Source organism: Neofelis nebulosa, chromosome 1, assembly GCF_028018385.1.
Source record: "Neofelis nebulosa isolate mNeoNeb1 chromosome 1, mNeoNeb1.pri, whole genome shotgun sequence".
NCBI classification, from domain to species: domain Eukaryota; kingdom Metazoa; phylum Chordata; class Mammalia; order Carnivora; family Felidae; genus Neofelis; species Neofelis nebulosa.
In genome coordinates this window covers 221,272,614-221,293,568 of record NC_080782.1, presented here as the reverse complement: position 1 = coordinate 221,293,568, position 20,955 = coordinate 221,272,614, and the positions used below count along the sequence as shown (strand labels likewise).

The following is a 20,955-nucleotide window of genomic DNA, read 5'->3' as shown; positions in this document are numbered from 1 at the left end:
TAAATAATGATATTTTCTGCATCCTTTGCAGTCTTTATATTCCTTACTTTATTTTCTTATATAAGTGCATTAGCTAGTACTTTCTGAATAGCATTTGAGCATTAAGCATATGTTTATTCCTATATTTAACGGATATGCTGTTAAAATTCCACTATTAAACATGAAACTAACTTTTATCAAAAATGAATATTGACTATTGAATTTTATCCAACATGCTCTCAGCATCAATTAAAATGTTTCTATTTCTTTGACCTGTTATTATGGAGAAGTATATTAGTAATATTTCCCCAAACACTAATCAAAATTTTCTCAGATTCAGAGCACCTGAGTGGCTCAGTCAGTTAAGCATCTAACTCTTGATATCAGCTCAGGTCATGATCTTGCAGTGACATGGTGCCCCACATCGGGCTTGGGATTCTCTCTCTCCCTCCCTCTCTGCCCTTCCCCTGCTTGCCTCTCTTTCTCTCTCTCAAATAAATAAATAAATTTAGAAAATTTTTTTCTCAGATTCATCTTCTCCTTTCTCTTTAAGTATACCCTACTCTCGCATTGAGTTCAAGCACTCTTGATGTCCTGCCTGGACTGACTGGATAGAGTCTTAACATGGTCCCCTGGCCCCAACCTCACCATCTTCCCCACTACAAAATCGGGAGCCTCCTCAACACAAAGGTCAGTATGTCATCCTTTTGCTTAAAATTTTTTGTTGGATTCTGTGATATGTTTTGCTGTTGCATTGCCAAGGGCTTTTATTATTTGGCCCATTTACTTTTCCAGTTCATTTGAAAAGAGCCCACATGGTCAAGTGGGAAGAGCTTCAGATTGGAATCAGAGATGGATTTGAGTGCTAGCCTCACCTCTTACTAGTTATGTAACCCTAAGCAAGTTAGTTAAGTCTCCACTCTTTCATCTGTAAAACAAGGCCAAAATTAAGTTGCAGTTTATTGTAAAGATTAAGGTAATGTACTATAAAAAGCACAGCCCAAGAAAGCACTCAGAAAATTACAGCTACTTTAATCTTTTCCCATTACTCTATCCTCTCCACATAGCCTTTGTTCCTGCTTTGCCGAGCAGAACAGATTAAAATTCTCGAATACATCATACTCTTTCAGATTCTACTTAGAATGTTTCCCTTCCCTAGCATCCCCATCTGTAACTTTGTTCTCTCAGCTAACTTGTAAACATCCTTAAAACTTAACGCCAAAAGTTTTTTTTCTTTTGGAAAGCCTTAACTGACCTCCTCCTGATGGTTTGTTGTTCTCTTATTGCTGCCACGGTAACATGTACATGTATCCTATCATCTTCGTTGCTTTGTATTCTAGCACTGTGCTGGGATATACCATGTCACATACCATGGTTAAGAGGAAGTGTCTGTAAAGGCACAGTGTAACTGACATCTCTCTAAAATACAGAGAGCTGGGCAGTGCCGTCTTTGTGCCTTCCACATTAGAGTGGCCTGGGCACTTACTCTGTCCCACACAACTAGGAGGAGCCAGGACCCCAGGAGAGTCACCTGTCCTCACTCAGAAGTGGCAAAGGAGGAGGATGCTACATGATGTCTATATAATTATACTCGAACACCCTGTTTTCCCAGCTCCTACGTGCTTTAAGGAGGGCTAATATTCCTACAAGGTTGCCCTTAGATGGTAGAGTCAGAAAGTTACTCTTTTTTTTGCAACCTAGCTGTATTTCTAAGCTATGATGTGTAGGGATATAGGTTATAGTAGTGATGACATTATCTGGAATATTTAAAAGAAATGATAAATTATGAAATAATAGACCAAAAAGAAAACCATAAAAAACATATATCTAGTACAGAGGCTATCACTTCTCTTCTAAGGAATGTGTTGTGTTTAATGGTCTTCTTCCCCTCTCCCTTTCCCCTCCTTCTTTCCACTGGAACAGCTCCCATCATTCAGACTCCTTGCTGCAAACCAGTCCTTTTCAACCTTCAGTTCCTGGCCAGTTGGTTTTCTCAGAGTTTGGTCAGCTGATTCAAGTCTTTGCTCTTAGTGTTTGTAGTATATTATTATCTTAAACATAGTGGAGGGAAAGTGGGGCAGGTGTATGGGACATCTTTGTACTATTTTTGTAACTTGATGTGAATCTATAATTACTTTAAAATAAGAAGTTAAAAAGAATTTCTTCCACTTAAAGTTTTATGAGAAAAATCTGTACCTTTTCATCTTGTGCAATGGCTTTGTTGTTATCCTTCGTTTGATGGATAATGAGATCCTATTTATCCTATGAGTGGGATGATGGATTGGAAAAAGCAATGAAACTCGGAATCCAAAGACTTGAGATAATTTACTTCATAATCTGGGCATCGATAAAATGAGGATTTATATTTAATCTCTCAGCTCTATGATAATGCAAATTTACCAAGATTTAAGTAAGTATCTCATGTTAAAAGTGATTAAAGAATAAACATTTACTTACTGCATAGTATAACAAAAGTAAATTTTTAACTATTATATACATTTCATGATTATTATATTTAAAGTGTTGTATGCATCCAAATTATTGTATTTAAAATATTACAGAGTCAAAACATGTAGTGAAATCAGATGCCTGCCTGGTGGTACTCTAAAGAAGTGAGTGGTCTCTAAACATTTTTGGTCTTGTATTTTGATTACAAAAAATATGCACTATTGTCAATGTACATGTTAAATATTAGTAAAGTTTGATTTCTTAATTTAGATAAAAATGGAGATATTCTAAACGTTTCTTGGGGGTGCCTGAGTGGTTTAGTTGGTTAAGCATCTGACTTCAGCTCAGGTAATGATCTCATGGTTCATGAGTTTGAGCCCTGCATGGGGCTCTGTGCTGACAGCTCAGAGCCTGGAGCCTGCTTCAGATTCTGTGTCTCCCTCTCTCTCTCTGCCCCTCCCCTGCTCTCACTCTGTCTCTCTCTCAGAAATAAATAAACATCTGAAAAAAAATTTTTTTTAAGTTTCTTCCCACATTCCAACTGCTCTAGGTATTAGATTTATTACAGGAAATTTCCCCTTCTGTATTGTGGGACTAAACCTTTTGAATCCTCTGCTCTGATCATTCTTGCTGCAATCACATCTTAACATTAAGTTCCCTATTAACAAGATGTTTCGTGGTAGAAATTGGAGAAAGTCTAAATAAAATGTCTTATTTTTATTATTATTATTATTATTATTATTTAGGAATAATCTTAGGACTTTTAAAAAAAGTCCTAAGAACTAAGAACTTTTATTTCTAAAATACCTAAATCTTAAAATATTAATTTGTAAAGGAGTATCATACCTGCAGGGAAAGAAATACTATATAGGTTGATTTGTAAATTATGCACTATATTATGAATGGAAGTGGTTTTCTATAATTTTGCTCTCTAAATGGTCACTCAAATTCCTTAAAATACCTGAAATACAAAGTAGTCTGGATACAGGAAAAAGGTGGAAGGAGAATTTGACTGTTTGAATTAGAAAGAATTCCTGTTTAATGAACCAACTCTAAACTTGTTTAATGATGAATTTTAGCTTTGGTGGTGACCAGAGGAAAAACCTTTTCCTGAACAGAAAAACAAGTCAGTGGATTTTTTTTATGCAGACTCAGTATTACACAGCTTTGCCACAAGGAGAGGAATGAGAGACCTGATGAAGGTATAAGAAAAGGTGACTTAAAGCCTTTTTGGATTAGATACCAACCTCTCTTAAGAAGTCAGCTTATCCAGGCAGTCAGGCCCAGGAGAATTGGCACAAACTATCTAAAATGAGAGTAAACCATGGATTCATGTTTATGTTTAGGTCTCTTAATGGAGTATGGATGCATATTTGAGGAACTAAAGGGCATGTAATCAATGTAATTTGATTCCACAAACATTTATTACACATTTTATGGTACAGAAATAAGGCATATCTTGCTCTTAAGAGTTTCACAATCTAATAAGATTCACATCACAAATAAGAGAAGGAAGGTCTGTTTAGTGATAACCCCACCTTATCTCACTACTAACCCTCTCCCTTAGATAAATACTCTGGAAGGAGTTCATTATAATTATCCTTTTCAAGTAAAAAAAAAAAATCCAAGCTGTCTTTTCAGTTATGGTTATGTTACCTTTTATAACAAAAGGACAAAAGGTAACTGATTGTTTCAGGGGAAAAGCTTAATCTTAGGCACTGAAATGCATGTGACTCCTGCCCCCGCTCATAACCTATAAAATCAAGTAAATAAATGCAACTCTCCTTCTGGGGTTCAATGTAATATGCTGTGATAATAGACACAAATGTCTGCCAACGACAGCAACTGCAATAAAAACAGTTAGACTTTCTGGAATGATGTTTTTCTGGTGAATGACAAAGGCGAGATCAAACAAGACGACAGAATCACTCTGGATTGACATTTCTATCTGGCTGTGCTACTTTTTGGCAAATCATTTAAACGTTGAACCTGTGCCCTCATTTACAAGCCAGTGTAAAGGCATTCAGCTTACCTCCCAGGAACAGCTAATAAGATTAATTGTGGAGCATTTTACCAAAACCCACTCAGGTCAATTTAAGTGTAAAGTGCAAGAAATTATTGCACATTGTAATTATATTACATGTGGTGCATTTTACTAAAGTCTGCTAAGGCCAATAGAGGCGCAGTGTAATACAAGAAATTACTAAATTAATAAAGGTAAAGTGCGGTTGTCCCAGAGGACCTTGGTCCCAGGTCACCCCAAGACAAATCAGTCATTATTTCAACATTCTTATTAGGAGAGTACAGGACTTTGGCCCCACATCCCAGAGGGGCAAACAGGGGGAAACCGTGTGAAGACGTGATTTGAGCTCCCTGATGGTGGACCAGCTGGGGGGATAACTGTAGAAAAGGTTGCCCACACTACAATTTACACGCCTCACCCTTGCAAATTCCCAAGACTTTGGGAACCAGAACCCTAGCAGAGGAGAGGGGTGCCCCACAGAGCGGAGATGGACCCAGCGAGGGAGGCGAGATGCAGTCGTGGGGTCCGCTCCGAGAGGGGGAGTCGGCAAGGAAGGGGCGGGGGCGGTAGCGGGCAGCCGGAGGAGGAGAGGAGGGGCGAGGCGAGGCGCCGTCGCCGGCCCCCTCCCCTCCAGTGCGCTCTCCTCCCTTCCCCTCCCCGGCCTGGCACCCGAGCACAACCCGCCGAGGCCAGGCTGCTTCAGGGGGAGGCGCCAACTCGTCGCTGCGCCGGGCCCCCGACCGAGCAGTAACGGCGACCCAGAAAGCGGAGCGGATGCGGCTCGGGCCTACGCTGAGGTAAGGAGACAGGATGGTGTAGGAAGTCAAGAGGGGACGTCAGTTTTGCAGCAGGCCGCTCTCAGATCCCCCGGCGGCGGGCCACTTCTCCCTGCCCCCGCTGTCCAAGTTCCCGAACGCGGCGACTGTTGGAGAGCAGCCTCCGGAGTTACACCCCCGCCCGGGCCTAGGACCTAGGCGTTGCCGCGCGTGCGCACACCCCCTGGCGGGGGCTGGGCGCGGAACTCTGGGATTGTCTCCCCACCCAGGCCGCGGGGCCCGGGCGGCGCTGCGCATGTGCGAGCCTGCGGGCGGATGTGGTGCGCGTTGCGAGGGTCGCGTGTGGCAACGCCTGCCCGGAGGCTTCCCCGCCTCCGGCGGGTGAGGCGGAGCGTCGCCCCGGGCCGTGGCTGCGGCGCCTGCCTCAGAGTTTCACCTTCCCACTCCCCTCTTCGCCCCGCGTAGGCTGCTGTGGTTTTCGTTTCCGTCGCCTCGACCCGCGGCTGGCGTTCTGAAAACCCATTCACCTAGCTCCCGGCCCCGAACCAGCTCGCTCAGTGTTGTGCCTCCGACATTTGGTCCTGTTGTCGAGGGGACAGCGCAAAAAGTGTGGCTAAGCTAGGCGAAGCTGCTGTGGAGGCATAGGAGGAATCACCGAAAACCTTTATTTTAAGCCGGAAGGTATTGTTCCGCTCAGCCCCGGAAACAGGTTTTCAGCCGCTGAAAACTTTCCAAGCGCCCCGCCTTGGCCGAGGAGGAACTTCCTGTCTGAGTTGGAAGGCGAGTTCAGAGCGAACTTTTTGTTTTTGTTCTTTGGGAAGTTACATAAAATGTCAGAACAACTCGAGTCCAGGATTGTCACAAAATGCATGTCACAGCGCTGCCTCGTACCGTGCTTGGCGACTTAGTCTTTCTTAGAGGTGAATGAAACTGCTTAGGCTTGACGCTCTTTCCCCCCAGACTCGAATGACAGGCACTGTTTAATGTTTACTGAGCCTCCTGGCTTTGCACACTTCTAGTACCAAGTTCCTGCTTGGCTTTACACCTTCCTGCGCAGTGGTACTGAGTTAAGTCAGTTTCGTGACTCCTGAGGCTACTTGGAACGGTTTTTGACGATGTCATTACTGTGCCTTGTAATCTTCTATGGTGTGCTGATACGGACATTTGGGGGCTAGTAAATAGAAGAAGCACTTACTATCAGGGAATCTGAGTACTCTAGGTGAAAGGTAATCTATTTCCCAGGGCATTAGGCAGTTTGTACATGTTGTTAAGTAGTAAGTAAAGGCAATTGAAATGATACATTCTTGCACACCCCACTTCCACCATGCAGGCCTCTTTGGGCCCAAGTGGGCCTCCAGCCTAGAGCCTAGGCATTTGCTAATTCCGCCATCCTCAAAGCCCACCTTCCTCGTCCACCCAATGTGTATGGCACCCACCTTCATTCAAGCCTCAATTGCCTTCACTTTAGAGAGGTGGCTTCCTCATTTAAAATAGCCACTGCTGGCTGTCTCTCCAACCTCTTACCCTGTTCTCTTTGGCTCTGTAGCACTTACCACTGTCTGATATTATGTATTTGTATGTGTATGCTCTGTCTCCCTTATATTCAGAGCGTATTTTGTACTGAATTCTCAGTGTGAATTCACCCATTCATTCGACAAATATTGAGTGACTACCTTGCATCAGGTCCTGTCCAGGTGTTTGGGATATGTACGTGAACAAAATAGACAAAGATCTCTTCCCTCTGGAGCTTATGTTCTAGAGAAGAATGATTGACAATAAACATATTTGATTATCGTGTTAGAAAATTGTGCTATGAAAAATGAAAAAAGAGAGCAGGGAAAGAGGCCTGAGAGTACAGGTGTGGGTTGCAATTTTATAGAGGATGGTTATGGTGGATGCTTTTCTTTATTTGAAACTGGGTTGAAGATTCACCAGTATGATGTCATGCTTTAAAGTATTAAATTATTGCTCTTAGAGATTTCTAAATGAACCAGGCAAGACTTAGACAAAGAGGCTGATAGTAAGATGTGTTTTCCTTTGGGTCCTTTACTTCAGAAGAGTACAAACACTGTGTTTGAATATCAAAAACTATTAATCTGGAGCTATAAATTTAGGGTACTTATGGGGTTTGTCTGTCTTTAGGAGTTTGTCATGTTTAATTTTGGTTTTATCACTTGGTTAAAGTGAAATTACAATGCCCCTAAGATACCACTACTTTTGAAGTTTACTGGAGTTGTATTGGTATAAATCAAAATAGACCAGACGAGAGATTTGAGACCAGGAGTGGAATTATCAGGGTTGCAGAATGACATCAGAGATTCCCGTTTGGGGCTGCATGGGGATATTTACTTCAAAGGAGCAGATAGCTTGCCTTTCTGAAAGGGATATTTATAGTGTCCTTCAGTGGAAGGCAGATATCCTTCTCACTTTCATTATCCAGAAGGAATATGTGTCTAGTTCACATGGTGATCCCATCTTAACAATATGAGAGGAAACTTAAGGGATAGTAGGGTTTTTTTCTAGCATTTATCTGACAATGAAGCATGTGTCTTATGTGTCTTCAGCCTTGCTAATCTAACCTGAGCTATTATCTATTATGTATATCTCTCCATGGAAGATGTTTTGAGCTAACAAGTACCAGTGGATAACAGATAGTAAGTAAATCATAAATAGTGATCACATCATATGTTCTGTATTGTAATGAATGTATATGATACTGAACAAAACGAATCCCAAATGGAAATGAGCCAAGGCTAAGAGAGCCTACCATGCTGAAGGAATGTTTATGTTGTGGGATAAGGATCTTTCACAATTAGGATTCTATTTCGTAGGCATGTTAGGATTTTTTTTTAACTGTACTATATCTATAAGGACCTAAATTTCAAGTGGATTTACAAATGTCTCAAGTATCAATGTATTTTAGCTAGTATAACAACAGAAAAACATCAATATATCTTGGTAATTTTTCATATTTGGAAGGGGCACTTTTGCTATGTGTAGTTGAAAAGGCTGACTTTGACGAGCTCGGTAATCTCTTCAAACTAAATACAAATTTGCTTGGGACTGAAGATCTGCCTCATCTCTCTTGATGAAATTTGAAACCCTTCCTTTATATAAATCTAATTAAAGTGGAATGATGTTTGTGTGTTCTAAAAGTCAGTTTGATGCTTATCGTAAACATGGCAATACCATTTCCTTTGAAGCGGTACCTTACTTTTGTGATTTTAGTTTTTCAGTTTTGTCCATCCTATTTTTATTTTTTATTTATTTATTTAATTTATTTTTTTAAATTTTTTGTTAACGTTTATTTATTTTTGAGACAGAGAGAGACAGAGCATGAACGGGGGAGGGTCAGAGAGAGGGAGACACAGAATCTGAAACAGGCTCCAGGCTCTGAGCTGTCAGCACAGAACCCGATGCGGGGCTCGAACTCACGGACCGCGAGATCATGACCTGAGCCGAAGTCGGCCGCTTAACCGACTGAGCCACCCAGGCGCCCCGTCCATCCTATTTTTAATTGCCTGACATTAGTTAGCAGCTGTGTAGGTGTTTCACTATTGTCACAGGCTTAGGACCTCTCATTCAAGTGGAGGTAAATTATAGCTATCATCCTTTACAAATGATCATTGGGATCATCATTTCTTATATTTTTATCATTCATAACTCACAGATGACATCCATTTAGCTAGCATATAGTTGGGAATCATCAGTACCCCATTGACATTTACTTTGCCTAGAGCTCATTAACACACTGTAAACTGTGTGTTGGCATCCTAAAAGACATTAGTTTTCTTTAATGTCCTACTTCTTTGATTATAAAAGCATCATCAACTGTGTTGCCCAGATGGGGGAATTTGTTAAAGGAACTGAGTTCTATATTGCAAGGACACTTTTTTATATATTATATTTTTAAAGCACAGCTTTGAAGTTGACCTCATATTATTAAATTGGATTAAAAAGATATATAACACTGGGCTTTATTTGCAGAAATTACTGTATTTTTCTTTTTTTCTTCAGGGATTACTTCTAAAGAATGGTTATCAGCTTTTAGAAGCTCCTGATCAATTGCAAAATATCCGTTTCCATGGAAAATGCTTTGCTCTCATAGATACAATGTGTCTTGGTTACTAGATCTTAAGGCCCACAAGTACCATTGTGTTGGGGTAATGTTGACACAAGCACCTGGGAGGTGGTTATCCTTTTGCTCCATATTATTTTGTTTTTTCTTTTATGGATTTACTTTGGCTTACTGCCTTCTGCAGGTACCAAATCAACATTTGTTGAATAAATTAGGCAAACGAACGTATGTCCTATAATCAGCTTAACTCTTTATTTGGGTCAGAGGTATTACCAAGTAATATGACACATTGTCCTGCTAGTAAACACACTGATTAACATTGATTGCCAACAATAATATGTAGAGGCTACCTATTATATGCTTTGTGCAGGGAACTGAATTATTTGACCTGCTCTTTGAGAGGATTAGGAGTTGATATGTTTATCATGTTCAGTTATCAAAAGACTGTCTTCTTATCCACCAGTCTTCAACTGTGTAGTTATTCAGAGTGTAGGGAAAGCTCTCAAAATACAGTCTAAAAGAATAAGAACTTATCTGTTCCAAACAAGGATAATTTGGAAATAAACTGTTGAACTATACAAGTTTAAGAAAACAGATATAATAGGAAATGTTAGGGGGGTGGTCCAAGATGGTGGGTGTACTCAGCTCCTCCCATGGACATACCAAATCTACAGCTACGTATGGAAAAATTCCCTCTGAAAAAGACCTGAGAACTAGCTGAATAGCTTCTTCACATCAGAGCAGTAAAAGGGTCACATGTGAGACAGTCTCACCAAAAACCCCACTGCCAGAGTGGTGACCCACAGTTGGGAGGAATCTCACAAATCTGGAGCTTCTCCTTGATGAATGAGGGGTTTATGCCCCACATCAGGCACCGCAATCCCTGGGACCTGCAGTGAAGAGATGAGCCCTCCAAACATCTAGCTTTGAAAACCAGATGGAAAATGGATCTCACAACCAGGAGACCCAAAAGGCTATATAGTAGAACTGAGATATTTCTCGGAAAGGGCTTGCATACAGACTCACTCAGGAACCAGCACAAAAGCAGCAGTTTGAAAAGCGCCTAGACTATATGTGAAAATTTATTTTCTAATCTTAAAGCATCTGCTGGAGGGGCAGGGACCAGTTGGGACTCTGTCTGGGGACAGATGTGCTGGTGTGTATTATTTTGCACTCTTGTTCTACCTAGATACCATGGGCAGGCATGGTTGTTTTTCCTGGGTTCCATGGGCCTGTAATAAATGGAGAGACAGTTCTCCATAGGCTGTCACCCCCAGGGCACTGCACAGACAGCAGACTGAAACACACCCCCAGTCTGTTTGTGAAAAAGGCCTGTTGTTCTGACACTTCAGCCTGAGGGGCAGACTTCAGGTCTGCCACATATGTAGAGGCTTACAAATGTGCTCTCAGGGAACATAGGCAAGGGGATGCCATCTTTGTGCTTTCCCTTAGCCTCATTACTGTTTGCCAGGACCTCCCAGAAAGGAGCTTATGCAACGGTCTGAAGCTCCAATTTTTGCAACTGTCACTCAGGGGACAGTCAGATCACTTACATTAAGAGAGTCTATACTTGTTTCATAGGACTGTATGTATTTGCATACTCTAAAAGCTGCTGCCTGGCTTCCAATCAGCCTAAAACTAGGTGCTGAGATTCCCCCCTTTGGAACACGGACAGTTCTTGGCATACCTTCAAAAACTGGGACCTATCAAGAATAAATCAGACTCCTTAGACAGTCATAATGGTTCAAGAGACAACCAAGAGCTAGGGCAAAGTTTAAAGATAAAGTTCATCTGTACAAAGCCACTTTAAGACTGGGAAAGGTAGTTGTTTCTCTCATTAGATATAAACTAACACAGAGGGTGAAGCAAAATGAGGAAAAAGGAATATGTTACAAATGAAGGAACAAGGTAAAACCTCAGGGGGACCAAAAAAAAGACACCCTCAAAAACCTTAAAGTGGACGTAAGTAATTTACCTGGTAAAGAATTCAAATTAATGGTCAAAAAGATGTTCACCTAAATTGGGAGAAGAATGAATGAACACAGTGAGAACTTCAACAAAGAGAAAATATAAGAAAGTACCAACTGAAGTCACAGAGCTGAAGAATACAATAACTGAACTGAAAAATACGCTAGAGGGGGTTCAACAGCAGGCTATATGAAGCAGAAGAAACTATTGGTAATCAAGAAGACAGGGGAGTGGAACTTACTTAAATTTTTTTTTTTTTTCAACGTGTTTTTTATTTATTTTTGGGACAGAGAGAGACAGAGCATGAACGGGGGAGGGGCAGAGAGAGAGGGAGACACAGAATCGGAAACAGGCTCCAGGCTCCCAGCCATCAGCCCAGAGCCTGACGCGGGGCTCGAACTCACGGACCGCGAGATCGTGACCTGGCTGAAGTCGGACGCTTAACCGACTGCGCCACCCAGGCGCCCCGGAACTTACTTAAACAGAACAGCAAAAACGAAAAAAAATTAAAAATGAGATAGCTTAAAGAAGCTATGGGACAACATAGAGTAGCATTAGCATTATAGGGGGTCGCAGAAGGAGAAAAGAGAGACAAAGGATCAGAAAATCATGTGGAGATTAAACAGCATTCTGCTGACCAAATGGGTCAATCAAAAGACTCAAAGGAGAAAAAACAAAACAAAACAAAACCTTGAGAAATTAAAATGGAAATATAACTTACAAGATCTATGTGATTCATCAAAAGTAGTTATAAGAGGGAAGTTCATAGGGATTCAGACCTACCTGAATAAACATGAAAAATCTCAAACAACTTAACTTTACACTTAAAGAAGCTGGAAAAGAACAGATGAAGCCAAACATAGTAGAAGGAAGGAAATAACAAAGATCAGAGTGCAAATGAAACAGAAACAAAAAGTAATAGAAAAGATCAATGAAACTAAAACCTGTTTCTTTGAAAAGACAAACAAAAGGTTGCCAAACCTTTGGCTAGACTCACCAAGAAAAAAAAAAGAGACGGTTCAAATAAAATGAGAAATGAAAGAGCAGTTACAACTGATACCACAAATGCAGTAGACCATAAGAGACTGCTATGAAGAACTATAGCTCAACAAATTGGACAATGAGAAGAAATGGATACATTTCTAGAAACTTTCCATGACTGAATCATGAGGAAATAGAAAATAGACTGACTATGGTGTATTACAGTAAGGCAATTGTATCAGTCATCAAAAACTTCCCAACAAATAAAAGTTCATGACTTTGCTGGTAAATTCTACCAAACATTTAAAGAAGATTTAATATCTGTCCTTCTTAACCTCTTCCAAAATATTAAGGAGAAGGGAATGCTTCCAAACTTATTTTACAAGGCCAGCATTACCTTGATACCCAAACCAGACAAGGATATCACAAAACAAAACAAAACAACAACAAAAAAGGATTTCACAGTTTACTATCCCTGATGAACAGATGCAAAAATTCTCATCAAAATATTTGCAAATACTGCACACAGATTATTAGCAAATATAACATGAATTCACTAATACATTAAAAAGATCATATCATGATCAACTGGGATTTATTCCAGGGATCAAGGATGGCAACATTCACACATTACTCAACATGATACACCACATTAACAAAATAAAGGATAAAAACTATATAATCATCTCAATAGATGCAGAAAAGCATTGGACAAAGTTCAACATCTGTTTAAGAAAAAAACTGTCAGGGCACCTGGGTCCCTTAGTTGGTTAAGCTTCTTACTTCAGCTCAGGTCATGATCTCCCAGGTTGTGGGTTTGAGCCCTGCATCAGGCTCTGTGTTGACAGCTCAGAACCTGGAGCCTGCTTCGGATTCTGTGTCTCCTTCTCTTTCTACCCTTTCCCTGGTCATGCTCTGTCTCTCTCTCTCTCTCTCTCTCTCTCTCTCTCTCTCTCTCTCTCTCAAATATAAATATTAAAAAGAAATGTTAAAAAAAATCTTAAAAAAAAAATCAAAAACAAAACTCTTAACAGTGGGTAAAGAGGTAACATACCTCAACATAATAAAGGCCATATGTGACAAGCCCAGAGCTCACATCATACTCAATGATGAAAAGCTGAAAGCTTTTTCTTTAAGATTAGGTACAAGACAAGGATGCCTACTCTTGCCACTTTAATACAACATAGTGTTAGAAGTCCTAGAGCAATTAGGCAATAAATAAATAAATAAATAGCATGCAAATTGGAAAGAAAGAAACCTTTCACTATTTGTGACATGATTTCATATATAGAAAACCATAAAGATACCACCAAAAAACTGTTAGATTCTTTAATTCAGTAAAAAATAAATAAATGAATCCAGTAAAGTTTCAGGATATAAAATCAACATACAAAAATCTGTTGCATTAAAAAACATATATTTTATTTTTGGGAGAGTGCAAGTGGGGGAGGGGCAGAGAGGGAGACAGAGGATTCGAGGTGGACTCTGCACTGACAGGCTGACAGTAGTGAGCCCGATGTGGGGTTCGAACTCATAAAGCACGAGATCATGACCTGAGCCAAAGTCGGATGCTCAACCCACTGAGCCACCCAGGTGCCCCATCTATTGCATTTCTATACACTAACAAACTGTGAGAACGAGAAATTTTAAAAATCCTATTTACAATTACATCAAAAATAATAAAATACCTAAGAATAAATTTAAGCAAGGAGGTGAAAGACTTGCACACTGAAAATTTAAGACACTGATGGAAGAAATTGCTGAAGACACAAATAATTGGAAAGATATCCCATGCTTATGGATTGGAAGAATTAATATTGTTAAAATGTCCCTATTACTCAAAGCAGTATATAGATTCAATGCAATTCCTATCAGTCCCAAGGGCATTTTTCACAGAAGTATAACAAATAATCCTAAAATTTGTATGAGACCCTGTGTAGCCAAAGCAATCTTGAAAAAGAAGGGCAAGGCTGGAGGTATCATGTTTCCTGATTTCAACCAAATTATGAAGCCATAGTAATCAAAACAGGATGATATTGGCATAAAATCAGACTCCTAGACCAATGAAACAGAATAGAGAGCCCAGAAATAAACCTATGCATATGTTCAATTAATTTCTGCCCCACAATGCAAGAATATACAATGGGGATAAGGACAGCCTCTTTAATAAGTGGTGTTGGGAAAACTGGATAATTACATGCAAAAGAATGAAACTAGATTACTTAAACTATACACAAAAATTAGCTCAAAATGAATTAAAGACTAGAATGTAAGACTTGAAACCATACAACTAGAGGAAAACATAGGCAGTAAGCCTCTTGGTATTGGTCTTGGCAGTGTTTTTTGGATCTGACACCAAAAGCAAAAATAAACAAGTGGAACTACATCAAACTAAAAAGCTTCTGCACAGCAAAGGAAACCATCAACAAAATGAAAAGGCAACCTACAAAATGGGAAAAAAATATTTGCAAATCATATATTTGATAAGGATTTAATATTCAAATATGAAGAACTCGTATAACTCAATAGCAAATAAACAATTAAAAATGGGCACAGGATCTGAACAGACATTTTTCCAAAGGAGACATACGGATAGCCAACAGGCACAGGAAAAGATGCTCAACATCACTAATCATCAGAGAAATGCAAGTCAAAACCACAATGACATGTCACCTCGCACCTGTTAGAATGGCTGTTATCAGTATGCCAGGAAATAATAAGTGTTGGCAAGGTTGTGAAGAAAAGGGAACCCTTGTGCCTTGTTGGTGGGAATGTCAGTTGTGCAGCCACTATGGAAAACAGGTTCCTCAAAAAAGTCGCATATGATCCAGCAATTCCATTTATGGGTTTTTACTGAAAGGAAATGAAAACACTAAATTGAAAAGATATATTCATCCCTGTGTTCATTGCAGCATTATTTACAAGAGCCAACATATAAAAACAACCTAAGTGCCCACAGATAGATGAATGGATAAAGAACGTGTGGTATATATACACAACAGAATACTACTTAGCCATAGAAAAGAATGAGATCTTGCCATTTGAAACAACATGGATGGACCTAGAGGCCACTATGCTAAGTGAAATAAATCAGAGAAAGGCAAATACTGTATGATCTCACTTATATGTGGAATCTAAGTAATACAACAATAAAAGTTATAGAGATGGAGAAAAGGGTGGTGGTTGCCAGGAGTGAGGGGGTTGGGGGAGCGATGAAATGAATGAAGGGGGTTCCGAGGTACAGACTTCAGGGTATGAAATGAATACAACATGGAGTATGATGTGCAGCATGGTGACTATAGTCAATAATATTGTAGGTGCATATTTTGAGTGTTGCCAGAAGAGTAGATCTTGAAAGTTCTCATCATAAGAAACAAATTTTTTTCTTGTAACTTATGGTGGCGAATAGATTTATTGTGGTGACCATTTCACAGTGTATACAGATGTTGAATCATTATGTTATACACCTGAAAGTAATGTTGCATGTCAATTACACCTCAATAAAAAAGAGAAAATAATAGAAATATCAGCACAGAACTAGTGTGACTCCAAACAAGATCAGATCTTGTCACTTTTCTGCTCAAACCTACTTACCTCAGAGCTTTAGCAGTGGATAGATTTTGTGTGTGGATCACTTTTGCTCTAGATGTACTCAGAGCTCACTTCTTCCTTTCTTCAAGTCTTTCCTTAGATATTATATAGTCAGGGAAGCTCTCTGACCACCCTGTTCAAAATTGAAAACCTTATAATCAACCTCAAGACTCCTGATCCCTCCTATCTTGCTCCATTTTCATTTTTATGGCACCATCACTTTTCAATATACAGTATAATGTACCTATTATGATTGTTAGCTTCCCACATTGTAATGAAACTTGCACAAAACAAAAAAAAAATGTTATACAAAAAAATTACCTTTGTTAATGTATATTTGCTTTTGAAAATTACTGTTGCAAAAACTTGAAACATTGGCCCTGTGAGTGTCCAATTTAGGTCCTCTAAAGGCAGAGATCAGTGGTAGGAGTTTCTTCTTTGAAAAGGCATTCTCTCATTTTCTTTTTATATTGTGAAGCAAATGTGAGTATGGTATGATTCTGTAATAACATACTTCTTATTACATTCCAAAAAAAGGAAATTCATAAACTGTTTTGCGAAGCATAGGCACTAATGAACAACATACATGAGTCAAGTTGTAAGTGTGAAAACACATGTAAGGAAAAAAACAGTAAATAACATGTAGTAAGAATTGTATGGAATAATCTTTTTTTTTTTTTTTTTACATTTATTTATTTTTGAGAAACAGAGTGAGACAAAGTGTGAGCAGGGGAGGGGCAGAGAGAGAGAGGGAAAAACAGAATCTGAAGCAGGCTCCAGGCTCTGAGCAAGCGGTCAGCACAGAGCCTGATGTAGGGCTCGAACCCACAAACTGTGAGATCATGGCCTGAGCCGAAGTCGGACGCTCAACTGACTGAGCCACCCAGGCGCCCCATGTATAGAATGATCTTAATCTGTGACACTCTATCACCGTGAAGAGATCTTCCTAATACAGATGCCAACCTCTTCTCTATAAGAGAAGAAGAGGTCTATAAGAGGTCCATAAGAAACATTGCCCTCCTGTGCAGAAAAGGGGGAAATTTGTAAACAGTTTTATTGTATTGCATTGTATTGTATTTATTTTATTTTACTTCATTTTATTTTATTATTTTATTTTAATTTAATTTTGTTTTTTAAGTTTATTTTGAAAGAGAGCACACGCATGTGCATGATTGGGGGAGGAGCAGAGAGAGAGAGGGAGAGGGAATCCCAAGCAGGCTCCATGCTGTCAATGAGGAGCCTGACTCAGGGTTCAATCCCACGAACTGTGAGATCATGTCCTGAGCTGAAACCAAGAGTCAGACGCTTAACTGACTGCACCACCCAGGTAGCTCAACAGTTTTATTTAAAAAAAAATTTTTTTTCAAGTTTTTATCTAAATTGCAGTTAGCTAATATACAGTGTAATACTACTTTCAGGTGTAGAATTTAGTGATTCATCACTTACATACAACACCCAGTGCTTATCACTAGTGCCCTTCTTAATATCCATTACCTATTCAACTGCCATCCTCTCTTCCAGCAACCCTCAGTTTGTTCTCTTTAGTTGAGAGTCTGTTTTCTGGTTTGCCTCCCCCCCCCCCCACCAGCCTACATTCATCTGTTTTGTTTCTTAAATTCCACATGAGTGAAATCATATGGTATTTTTCTCTGACCAACTTATTTTGCTTAGTTTAATACTCTCTAGCTCTACCACGTCATTGTAAATGGCAAGATTTCATTCTTTTTGATGGCTGAGTAATATTCCATATATATATGTGTGTGTGTGTATATATATATGTATATGTATATACACACATACATACACATACATACATGCATACACACACCACATCTTCTTTATCCATTCATCAGACACTGGACATTTGGGCTCTTTCCATAATTTTGCTATTGTTGATAATGCTGCTATGAACATTGGTGTGCTTATATCCCCTCGAATCAGTATTTTTTGTATTCTTTGGGTAAATACATAGTAGTGTAATTGCTGGATCATTGTAAGCAGTTTTGGACCAGAAGTAGAAAATACATTTTTGCCATTCTAATATGCTAATAGTAAACTTTTTGTCTATTTTGAAATTTCTTCCATGGCATTTAAGATACTATAGTTTGTCCATGTTATTTATTTGTTATCTTCTTTTGGTATTGATAAAATTTTCTTTTTCTGATGGCAAAAGAGATTGTGGTTTATGAGTTGTGATTATCAAGACTTTATTGAATTCTTATGTTGATGGTAGAGGCAATATTAGAATGGATGTATTTTGACTCCAAAATGGTGTTTTCTTTAACATTGGGTAACTATTCTCCTATACTCCAATTATTAATATAATTTAAGTTTAATATCTTGAAAACTGCCTTCTCAGATGGAAAAGCCAATCATACCAATTCACTGAGAGAATTACATGGAAAATTTTATCTTTCGCATTACCCTTATCAAAACTTTCCTATTACAAAAAATTCCCGTCAGACTCCACCCATATATATGTCAGTATCCATGACACATTAAAATAGTATTGTCTTTTGCATGTTTTAAATTTTATTAAATTTGATGAATTAATTTATCAAATAGTATACCATCTGTATCATTCTGTGACTTAGTGGTTTTGGCTAAAATTATTTTGGAGATTTATCTGTGTTGATTCTGTCTAATTTTAATTGCTGTATGGGGGGCGCCTGGGTGGCGCAGTCGGTTAAGCGTCCGACTTCAGCCAGGTCACGATCTCACGGCCCGTGAGTTCGAGCCCCGCGTCAGGCCCTGGGCTGATGGCTCGGAGCCTGGAGCCTGTTTCCGATTCTGTGTCTCCCTCTCTCTCTGCCCCTCCCCCGTTCATGCTCTGTCTCTCTCTGTCCCAAAAAATAAATAAAAAGCGTTGAAAAAAAAAAAATTGCTGTATGGTATCCACATGCCACAGTTGATAAATTCTGTTGAGGAATCCTGTTGATCAATTCTGTTTGCTATTTCTAGTGTTCTTCTATTGCAAACAATTGTGAATATGCTCTAGAGTTTATCTAGGCCAGCACTGTCCAAGCTATAAGGTGTGACTTCTTAGTGATCATGAAATTATTTTAGTGAGTTGAGACCAGCATTTTCTTTTTTTTTTTAATTTTATTTTTTTAATTTGCATCCAAATTAGTTAGCATATAGTACAACAATTTCAGGAGTAGATTCCTTAATGGTCCCTGCCCATTTAGCCCATCCCCCCCTTCCCACAAGCCCTCCAGTAACCCTCTGTTTGTTCTCCATATTTGAGTCTCATGTTTTGTCTCCCTCCCTGTTTTTATGTTATTTTTGCTTCCCTTCCCTTATGTTCATCTGTTCTGTGTCTTAAAGTCCTCATATGAGTAAAGTCATATTTGTCTGTCTCTGACTAATTTCGCTTAGCATAATACCCTCCAGTTCCATCCACGTAGTTGCAAATGGCAAGATTTCATTCTTTTTGATGGCCGAGTAATAATCTATTGAATATATGTACCACATCTTCTTTATCCATTCATCCCTCGATGGATATTTGGGCTCTTTCCATAGTTTAGCTGTTGTTGATAGTGCTGCTATAAAAATTGGGGTGCATGTGTCCCTTCGAAACAGCGTACCTGTATCCCTGATAAATACCTAGTAGTGCAGTTGATGGGTGGTAGGGTAGTTCTATTTGTAATTTTTTGAGGAACCTCCATACTGTTTTCCAGAGTGGCTGCACCAGCTTGCATTCCCACCAGCAATGCAAAAGAGATCCTCTTTCTCCCCATCCTCGCCAATATCTGTTGTTGCCTGAGTTGTTACTGTTAGCCATTCTGCAGGGATAAGGTGGTATCTCATTGTGGTTTTGATTTTATTTCCCTGATGATGAGTAATTTTGAGCAATTTTTCATGTGTCGGTTGGCCATCTGGATGTCTTCTTTGGAGAAGTGTATATTCATGTCTTTTGCCCATTTCTTCACTGGATTGTTTTTCAGGTGTTGAGTTTGAGAAGTTCTTTATAGATTTTGGATCCTAACCCTTTATCTGGTATATCATTTGCAAATATCTTCTCCCATTCTGTCGGTTGCCTTTTAGTTTTGTTGATTGTTTCCTTCACTGTGCAGAAGCTTTTTATTTTGATGAGGTCCCAGTAGTTCATTTTTGCGTTTATTTCCCTTGCCTCCGGAGACGTGTTGAGTAAGAAGTTGCTGTGGCCAAGATCAAAGAGGTTTTTGCCTGCTTTCTCTTGGAGGATTTTGATGGCTTCCTGTCTTACATTGAGGTCTTTCATCCATTTTGAGTTTATTTTTATGTATGGTATAAGAAAGTGGTCCAGGTTCATTTTTCTGCATGTTGCTGTTCAGTTTTCCCAGCACCACTTGCTGAAGAGCCTGTCTTTATTCCATTGGATAATCTTCCCTGCTTTGTGAAAGATTAGTTGGCCATACCTTTGTGGGTCCATATCTGGGTTCCCTGTTCTGTTCCATTGATCTGAGTGTCTGTTCTTGTGTCAGTACCATACTGTCTTGATGATTACAGCTTTGTAGTATAGCTTGAAGTCCGGGATTGTGATGCCTCCTGCTTTGGTTTTCTTTTTCAAGATTGCTTTGGCTATTCAGGGTCTTCTCTGGTTCCATACAAATTTTAGGATTGTTTGTTCTAGCTCTGTGAAGAATGCTGATGTTATTTTGATAGGGATTGCATTCAGTATGTAGATTGCTTTGGGTAGTATCTACATTTTAACAATATTTGTTCTTCCTAACCAGGAGCATGGAATCTTTTTCCATGTTTTTGTGTCTTCTTCAATTTCTTTCATAAGCTTTCTATAGTTTTCAGTGTATAGATTTTTCACCTCTTTGGTTAGATTAATTCCTAGGTATTTTATGGGTTTTGGTAAAATTGTAAATGGGATCAATTTCTTGATTTCTCTTTCTGTTGCTTCATTGTTGGTGTATAGGAATGCAACCGATTTCTGTGCATTGATTTTATATCATGCAACTTTGCTCTACTCATAAATCAGTTCTAGCAGTTTTTTGGTGAAATCTTTTGGGTTTTCCACATAGAGTATAATGTCATCTGCAAAGAGTGAAAGTTTGACCTCTTCCTGGCCAATTTGGATGCCTTTTATTTCTTTGTGTTGTCTGATTGCAGAGGCTAAG

General features: G+C 39.2%; 1 protein-coding gene across 17 annotated transcripts in view; it reads left to right on the top strand.

The window, feature by feature from the left end:
* RCBTB2 (RCC1 and BTB domain containing protein 2) overlaps nucleotides 1-20,955 on the top strand; it is a 59,592-nt gene that overhangs the window by 4,344 nt on the left and 34,293 nt on the right. For 5 of the 17 annotated variants that reach the window (XM_058685564.1, XM_058685558.1, XM_058685471.1 and 2 more), the window contains exon 1: nucleotides 5,091-5,247. The exons of 1 other annotated variant lie outside the window; for it this stretch is intronic. The gene's annotated coding sequence lies outside the window, so the exon portion shown is untranslated. Of the gene's footprint in view, nucleotides 1-532; nucleotides 670-5,090; nucleotides 5,248-5,534; nucleotides 6,007-6,027; nucleotides 6,147-7,377; nucleotides 7,881-20,955 lie in introns of those variants that run through there. 11 more of the 17 variants (XM_058685579.1, XM_058685490.1, XM_058685536.1 and 8 more) reach the window with 9 other exon arrangements.